At 37.1% G+C, this 9,596-nt stretch overlaps 1 long non-coding RNA gene across 1 annotated transcript; it reads right to left on the reverse strand.

Moving 5' to 3' along the window:
* Positions 1-3,517: 3,517 nt before the first annotated feature.
* LOC125491248 lies at positions 3,518-9,070 on the reverse strand. The gene is made up of 3 exons (XR_007268205.1): positions 8,985-9,070; positions 4,573-4,781; positions 3,518-4,089 (listed from the first exon to the last, which is right to left on the reverse strand). It is a non-coding gene; the product is annotated as an uncharacterized LOC125491248 (long non-coding RNA).
* Positions 9,071-9,596: the final 526 nt, after the last annotated feature.

Raw genomic sequence — 9,596 nt, forward strand, 5'->3', positions numbered from 1 at the left:
CGAACTAATAAAAAATGAGCTCTTTATTTTTATAAACTTAACCATAGAGTGCGAATAAGCATTTAATACGTTTATATTAGATAAAAAACTTTTAAAAGATGCAAAAAGTGCGAAAAAGTACAATTTTTACAAAAATAAAAATAACTGAGTAACAAATTAGTGTTTTATTCGATTTTCAAAATGTACTATATTTTTCTTTAGTGTCCTATATTTTTTTATAACTTATTTTGAAATATACTATAATTTGGTGAAAAAATGTTGGCAACCCTAATCGACACCCAGCTGACACTTTATTCCCTTTCCTATTCAGTTTGGACGGGTCAGTCAGTAGGTACCAAGAACTTTGTATTTAGGTACTTAACAAATTCAAAAACTTTTTAAATCGCGAGGGCGCTATTTTTCTATGGTTACTACTAAGGTAATCCATATTTTAACCCTTAATAGGCGCTAGAGTCCAAGATCCATTTTTGTAGACGGGAAGATATACTTATCTAGGTTCTAGGTTGTATTGACCGATTACTTAGCGATTAGATTCGAAGATCCAGTCGTTATCACCTGACTCACACAATAAGTGCTGAGGTACCTAGTTGTAGGTTCTTAATACTCCTAATATACTTACCACCCTTCCCAGGATTTTTTGTAAATAAAATAGGTACTTACTTAACTACTTATGTTTGTATTTTTATGTACTTAGGTTTATAACAGTGTAAATTAGGTTAAAATTAAGCTACCTACTAACTTTATTCATAACATAAAGGCTTCCTAAGTTTATCCATTTGTTCTATTCTTATTGAAATTTGTGTAAATTTTATATAATGTAGGGATCAACTTACTGTACCTACCTGACTTTGAGTTCCTTCAACAGTATTCAAACCATTAACTGTATGTAGTATTGTAGTAAGTACCTAAGTACTTACTTAACTACCCAAATGTTTACAATTTTAAATCCGCTACTAGCTTCGTCATTCTGTGTAAGTAGCACATCTTCATCATCAGCGCAACAAGGTTTTATTTTAAATTGTTTTTTTTTGTAATTAGTTTAATTATCTATTACTTACTTAATAATTTATTATGAATAAATGTACCTATCTACTTTGAATGACTTTGAGTACTTTGAATCAGTCCTAAACTTACAGTATAGGAATAATGTAAGTACTTACATTGACACCGAAGAGCAGCATTGGATCATTGAATGCAGTTTGTTTTAAAATTAAAATAAAATAAAATTTCAGTAAAATGCCCTTACAGTATTTAAGGTTTCCCCTTCATGTAGCAACGCCGTCCGTCACCCTTCGAGTTGAAATCGCTCTTTACCTCTCTTTACACACCATGTGCGAATATTCCCAAGGAGACCATCGGGGGTTGCTTTGGGCAAATAACTTTGGAACACGCCGGCGTGGTGGGGGCAAGCGTCAACCTGTCGGTGTCGTAATGGTGTCGTACGTATATCGGACCAGAAGGATTGTCATCAATTTATATGGAGGAGTGAGATGACTGACTTGTGTGAATTTCTATATTATTATTTTTATATGTGGTGACATCTCACACACGGCCATCCGACCCCAAGCTAGGCAGAACCTGTGATATGGGTGTCGGGCAGCTGATATATCTACATAAATACATAGATAGATACATATTGAATATATAAACGACAACCAGACACAAGGCAAACACAAATGCTCATCACACAAATGTTTGCCCTGGGCGGGATTCGAACCCGCATCCCCTAACTTCGGAAGCAGCTTCACTACAGCCATAGCTACAGTGCCGTCAAACCTTACACACACATAAATAATAAGTAGTTATGTAAGTAGATCACCTAACTTGCCAACGTCCTGATTTCGGCTACCTACCTTATTTTAAACTATACAGGGTGTTGCAAAAAGGGTATACTAAGCCGAAACCTACATGTGCAGCATGGTATATCTAAGCCCGAAACTGAAATCAGAATTTCAAAATTCGCGAAAAAAAGAGTCATTCTTCATATTAAACAGTCACGTAACCAACATAGTTTCTATGTTATTTTTTCGCGAATTTTGAAATTCTGATTTCAGTTTCGGGCTTAGATATACCATGCTGCACATGTAGGTTTCGGCTTAGCATTCCCTTTCTGCAACATGTATAAACATGGAAGTAGTACGTAACTACGTATGGATGAATGTTTGGAGATTATCTCTTTGATATTTAGGTCTGTAAGTTGTAAGTATAAATAAGTACGAAGCTGTCTCACTCCGCAATACTCCGCATGCCGCAGGCTGGCGCGGGATCAATATGAACGCCGTCGATGATTGGCCACAGGTGTCGGTTCCCACGCATCCTGCTAGCTTAGCGGTGCCTACGTTGAACCGAATCGCCTTTTACAGATAACTTCCTAATATATTTACAAACGTTGTCCTGATACTTTAGGTAAAATTGCGCAAAAACAAAATTTTTTGCAATTAAGTAAAGAAGTAGGAATCAATAAAAAAATAAGAAGAAATAAGACCCCTCTAATGGGGACAATCGGACTCCCCGAAGCACATTACCTCTGCATCACCCCGAAGCTCTTATTAAGGCCCAAATTCAGTACCAATCCGCGGACAAATCAGCGTGTGAATGGGTAGGAGGGTGCGGCTCGCGGTGCGGCGCGGGGCTCGCCGACTGGGTACCTACGCGAGCGCCGCGTGACAAATAGGTTATGTGCCTTGTGCAAGGTTCAATAAAGTTGACAATCGACTGGACTGCAACTCGGGGCTCGTGTAGTGTGTGGGCGATGACGGATTTGTCCGCGGAACGGTACGGCTCGGGGCTCGGGTGCGGTGCGTCAAGTGAATGCGCTGCTTTAAAATCTGCTAGCTGAAGTGGCTGTGGGCCGGGCATAGGTAGGTACTATATGCCAAAGAACCGATAACCGGTTAGGCGGTAAGTGGAGACCACGAACAGGGCAGCGCAGCGTGGGTCGCCCTCCGTCCCGCTGGATCCAAGACCTACCGACAGAAAGAGCCCCCCCCCCTTATCCGAACGGAGAGTAGTTTGTAAAAATTGACGTTCATCAGAAAATTTTATATTTTTACGATGAATAAAAAATTTTGAGTTTGAGTTTGAGAGTTTACCTGGTCTACTCCTACTCTCACAGAGTACCTGGGTTAGCCAGGCCATAGAGGCCAGATGAGGATTATGAGGAAGGTCGAGGATAGAGTCACTCCTAGGGGAGGCGACTATTTCCATCAGTAGTGGACGATTACGCGCTGATGATGATGATGATGATGAGCAGTTAATGAAGACTTATATGTAGGTATACCTATGGTTAAATGGTTATAAAGAGCTCTATGAACCACAATACCAATTAGTGTATTAGTTGGGTATTGTAATTCGTAGACTGAGATAAAAAAATAGAAGTAGGTACCTATGTTTTAAAATGCTGAATATTTTAACTAGCCTTTTTAATTAGTGTTTGCAGGATTTATTTATTTTATAGGCTGTTAATAATCGATTTACGAAGCAAAAGTGAATAGGCAGACTAAATAAACAACAAAAATATTGAATAAACATTTATTTATTCCCAAGGTGATATTTTATTATTTTATTTTTAAACATTGTGTAACATAGTTAGGTTTTTAAATTAACGTGCCATTAAACCTGAAGGGTTTGTCTTGACAAGTATTATGGTGACTAGATTTAACAAAAATAGATTTCCTTTAGATGTTTCCGGTCTAATGCCCCGCAAACTTTTGCCTAAGTACCTATTTGTTAAAAATGAATTTTTATTTCTTTTATTTTTAAAAGAAAATTTGTTAAATACAAAAATACAAACTGAAATCGTTTTATAAGTCTTTCTATTTCCATTCTGAGGTTTCTATAGTAGGTCTTGCCTAAAGTGATGTTTAATGATTAAAGTGCCGGTTAATCGAACCCGGGACCTTCGGCTCAGTAGTTTGGCACTAAAGCATATTTTACTTACTTACTTAACTTACTAACAACTTAACACTAACACTAACTTACTAACAACTTAACACTAACTTACTTAACACTTAAGTCTGTGACGGGCTTTATAGACACTGTGTTTAGCTTCCCAGTTCATACTTGGAATAAATTTTCTTGGAAACTAAGCTGAAAAGAAAAAGAAACATATATTTAGATTAGATTATGTTCACTGGAATGAAATAGTAGGGTATGCGAGAGGATGCCCAAATTTAAAGAAGAGAAAGTGTAAGAAGTCGCGGTTTCATAGCGGAACAGATATTGGCTCTCATTTGTGAAGTTGTCTGTTCAAATCCTGCCATTTAAGTAGGTATAGGTACCTATGTCCTACGAATTAATTCTTTTGAAATAAATATTGAACTAGATTCAATTTATACCACATACTCTTACGGTGAAGGAAAACACCGTGATGAAACCTGCACATTGTGCTCATTCAAAATCGCCGATACGGTTCGCGACCTATCACGTAACAGTATACAAATGTATAGGGCATAGGGTAAAGCGGGTGGCTCACTTGCAGTTACATGACTCCCCCTTCGGGGATTACAGTCGTGAGTCGTGAGCATTTTGTACTTATGTAGAAAGTATACATATAAGAATGGCGGTACGAACCTTTCAGTGTTCACTGTAGGGTGTGATCGTAGGCGGAAGAGTCCGAAGTAGGCGGAAGAGTAGCTACAGCAGTCAGCGGTGGCTACAGCAGTCAGCGGTGGCTACAGCAGTCAGTGGAGCAACAGCGGTCAATGGAGCGGCGGGGCGGTTTCGTATGCGGGCGGCGGGGCGGGCGGTGGCGACTTAGGCGGCTTCCATAGCGGAAATAACTGCAAAAATAAGTAGGCGTTTTAAAATTGCAATTTGTTCATAAATACAATAAGATACGCTTCGAAATATTAAGGATACGAAAAACAATTAAATATTCTAATATGTTTTCAATAACAATACAGTTTAACAAATCTATGCATCTACGTACTTCGTGAGTAGGTATACAATATATCTATGTTCCCGCGCGCTTCGCTTCGCCTTAAAAAGGTTTTTCCCGTGGGAATTCCGGGATAAAAAGTAGCCTATGTTCTTTCCCAGGGTCTAAACCGTATGTATACCAAATTTCATTCAAATCCGTTCTGTAGTTTTGGCGTAAAAGAGTAACAGACAGACAGACAGACACACACAGTTACTTTCGCATTTATAATATTAGTTAGGATTCTACTTTCATTTCATTCGCGAGCAAAGTTCCAGTGAGAAGTGGTTTCTCATCACTCACTCATCAATCACTCCTAAACGGGAAAGACTAGCTTAATGACGCCGATGATAATGTCTGCAATATTGATGTAACTACATACCCTATAACGGTTAACAGCGCATCAGAATACACTCACGGCCAATGAAATAGTTCCATTGAGAAAAGCACCAAATTACTCATAAACCGAAATGGGTAGCTTAACGACGCCTTCTGCAACATTGAAGTACATTTAACAGAGCATCAGGATATTACCAACTAATAACGTTAATATTTTGTTCAAATTTTATATTAAATGTTTGAAAAAATTGGAGTTGTTTGGTGTCGGCCTTTTGTGAGTGAAACTTTTTCATTGCCCGTGAGTGTATTTATTTATATGCAATATGCAATGCCAACCAAAAACGTAAATATTGTGTTTAAAGTATAATTAAATGTACCTACTTACTAAAAATGTATGCCATTTAGTGGCGAAAATTTTGTAAATCTAACTATTTCATTGCTCGCTAGTGTATTACGAGGGTAGTCAAAAAGGTACTTACCTACATTACAGTACCGCATAGCGTTACGGGTTCTACCTTTTTTGGCATAAGATTTTTTTGCCTTATCTCGTATTGCATAGTAACGTTTGGTCAAAGTCTCGTTACGCCGAAAATCGTATGGCATAAATCTCGTTTAGAAAAAAGTTATTTCGCATAACATTGTTTAGCCTAATAATGGTATGGCCAAATCTTGAATAGCCTAATAATGCTACGGCATAAGTTTATACAAAGTAATAATATTCGTTTGGCTTTAACTTTGACGGAGCGTCTCCCTACATAGCGCAAACTGGTGCCTTGTATTGTTTCCGCTGTTTGGAAAACGCTCCGCTCCGCTGCGTGTTTTGAAACTATACAAGGCCAGAACGCACCCATAGTGTACTAGCACTGTATAGTTTCAAGTGAAAAAAAATAATATTTTACTTGAAAATATACACGATTTGTGCGTACTAATCGCGTATACTTTCAAGTTGGGATTTGCTGAATCGTTCTTGAAAATATACATTGCTATTACGCACATTGCTTAATTGGCGTACTTGTCGCATATAATTTATACCTACATGCAGATTCTGATTTACTTAACTATTTCGGTAAATGTACATGGCTACATTTTACTTGTTCTGCCTGTCATACCTATAAAATGTTAATAAATAAAGATGAAAAAGCTCTTATTTGATTCATAAATTGATATGTATAGCAATCATACTTGGAAGTAAGAATACTAATATTAATATCTTATTGTGTATATGAATTTAGAGTAATACCTACTACACTCACGAGCAATGAAAAAGTTCCAGTGACGATAGCTCCTGAACCGAAAAGACGCCGTCGGCAATATTAAAGTACATTTAACAGCGCATCAAAATATTATTATAACCAACTAAAAACGTAAATTTTTATCAAATTCAAAATTAAATGTTTAAAAAAATTGAGGTCATTTGGTGTTGACTTTTTGCTACTTGGACTTATTCATTGCTCGTGAGTGTAGTAAGTAGGTATTACCCTAAAGACCTATTACGGACATATTTTTCATCAAGTTTTGAATTGACCGTAATTGTCTTTTATGAATTGTTCTACACCAGCTATACTCAAACTGCGGCCCGCGGGCCGCATGTGGCCCGCCGGGCCTTTATCAGTGGCCCGCGTGCCATGAGAGATAATATACTATATTCATTCTGTGTAAAAAGTATCGGGATTATATATTATCCATAAAACAAAAAATTATTGTTATTCATCCAAATGTATTTTATCACCTTCAAAGTTTGCTCCTTCAGAAACGATACACTGCGTATGTGTATCGTTTCTGAAGGGCTAATCAGATCAGCTCAAGGTCACCATCATATTTTTTGTTATAAGAACTATATTTACGTTCTTAATTTCATTAGAATCGGTTAATATGTGCCCAAAATGGAAATTCATACCCTGTTTTTACCCCTTTACCCACCCTTGGGGGTGAGATAAAATTCTGAAAAAACTGGGACCACCTGGGAGCTCAAACCAATACAACAAAAAAATTATTTTCAAAATCGGTTCAGAAACGGCGGAGTAATCGGTGAATATACATAAAAAATATAAAAAAACTCCTTTTTTGAAGTCGGTTAAAAATAGCCGCGAGTACTAAACACAATTCCGAAAACAGCGTTTAAAAAAATGTTGTGTAGATTAGATAATTCGTTGGCGTATGTTTATCGTTTCTGAAGGAGCAAACTTTGAAGGTGATATAAATTTGGATAAATAATAATCATTTTTTGTTTTATTGATCTAATCCCGATACTTTTTACACAGAGTAGTATATGCATGTGTTTTTTTTTATATTATTTTTCGATAGTTTACATCGCTTTATAATAGTTAAAAAAAATATTGCTTGCGGCCCGCGACATCATGACCTAAACGTGTTTGTGGCCCATGTATAAAAAAGGTTGAGTACCAATGTTCTACACCCTCTTCTGAGATCATTTTTACTATTTACAACAGTTCTACAGTTTAATTTAAATCAATTTAATTTTAACTGTATACGACGTAAACAAAAAACACGTTACGAAAACAATGTCAAGTGCGGAATGATGATGCAATGTTTCGAAAGTAATAGACTTATTACTATTTCGCATGTAAGAAAGAGAGAGCAACCATTCAAAAGGACTACCTGGTAACTAATCACGTATAGTTTCAAGTGCTCGCATTGCCGCTTGGCACTTGAAAATATACACGATTAGTACGCAGTGGTAACTGCTGCAGTATATTTTCAAGCCATAATTTTGGCCCAACTTACTTGAAAATATACGCGATTAGTGCGTAATGGCCTTGTATACTTTCAAGTAAATCATGGCACAATTTTAATTTGAAAATATACGCGAGCAGTCCCACCCTCTGCGTTCTGGCCTTGTATAGTTTCAAAACACGCCGCTCCGCTTCGCTGCGCTCCGCTTTGGTTTTGATGAACATGTGCACCTAACACGCTCCTCCTCGTTTTGCTCGTCGTCGCACCTATTTTTAGGTTTCGATCTCATGTAATAATTATATTGGTCGTTAACTTTCGATTTTTTGATCATACAATATCGTGATTTTCGGGATATAGGAGAAAAATACCACAATTTGTACATTTACTACATACTTAATATATTATTTAAAGATAAGATAACATTAGGAGAAACAAGATTATACATAGGTATAGACGAACATAAATTTGAGCAAACGAAACTTAGGTGTTTAAAGATTGTGCCTAAAGAGTTTTAGACGAAACGAGCCTTATGCCACATAAGTCTTGGCAAAGTGATGGTTCGGCCAAAAAAGTTTAGACCATACGAGTTATGCGAAATGAGTTTTGGTCAATAAAGATTATGCCAGATGAGCGGAACCCAGCGTTACGTTCGGCAAACGGCAATCCTACATTAATTATGGCTTGCATTATAATTATAATGCATCAAGTATACATCTAGGAAAAAAATTGGTAAAGTCAGTCATTTCATTTATAAGCAACAAATAATAAAATTGAGGGTAAGTATGAAATAATTACTCGGTATCGATCTGCGTATATAAAACACATGTGCCTACTGTATTGGGTAAATAGGATCGTTGGAATGACATGAATTATTGTAACAATTGTTAATAAACTATCTAATTATTAAGAAAAGATTCAATTCTTACCTGTTGCTTCCAGCGCGCCTAGATGACGTTGATATAATATAAGTAGGTATGTAATGTTTCTGTATCTTTTTGATTAGTGCATTTATTATAACAATTAATTAAATTACCTTTCCCTAGTATCCAAAGTGAATGCCGCGCCGCCGCCGCCGCCGCCGCCGCTGCGCCGACCGCCCGCCGCCGCGGTCAACCAGGGAAAGAAGGAAACGTGGCCAGCCGTGCCGGACGATGCCAAGCCACCCATCCCCACTTCAATAGTGATGGGACCATGGGACTGATGGTGGCACGCGGAAGGAGTTTTTCAGTCCATCTATAGATTCTATAGTCATGAAAATAAAGAGTTCGATTTTGCAGTCTGTTTACCATTGTAAGTTATTTAATTTACTTAATTACTTAAAGATAAAAAGTTGGATACTTATTTGTAATGTCAATGAAGGTAGGTATTTACCTAATTTCTTTCGAACAGATTTGTGCTTAAGTAAAGGTCTATAATCGACCAAACACAAGATAATTAGTTGGGATTAGAATCCATTTCCGATTTCATGACTTTATGGACTGTAAGCTGTAAGGTGTTTCAAACCTATTGATACAATAAAAAGTTTACATTGGAGGCTATTTCAGGCATTCGCAACTTTATTACAGAAACGACATAATGAAAAAAAAATCTCATCTATCTGGCTGACGGGAATAGTAACGCAAAAAACAACAGTAGGTAAGTAAGT

This window comes from Plutella xylostella, chromosome Z, assembly GCF_932276165.1.
Source record: "Plutella xylostella chromosome Z, ilPluXylo3.1, whole genome shotgun sequence".
Classification (NCBI taxonomy): Eukaryota; Metazoa; Arthropoda; class Insecta; order Lepidoptera; family Plutellidae; genus Plutella; species Plutella xylostella.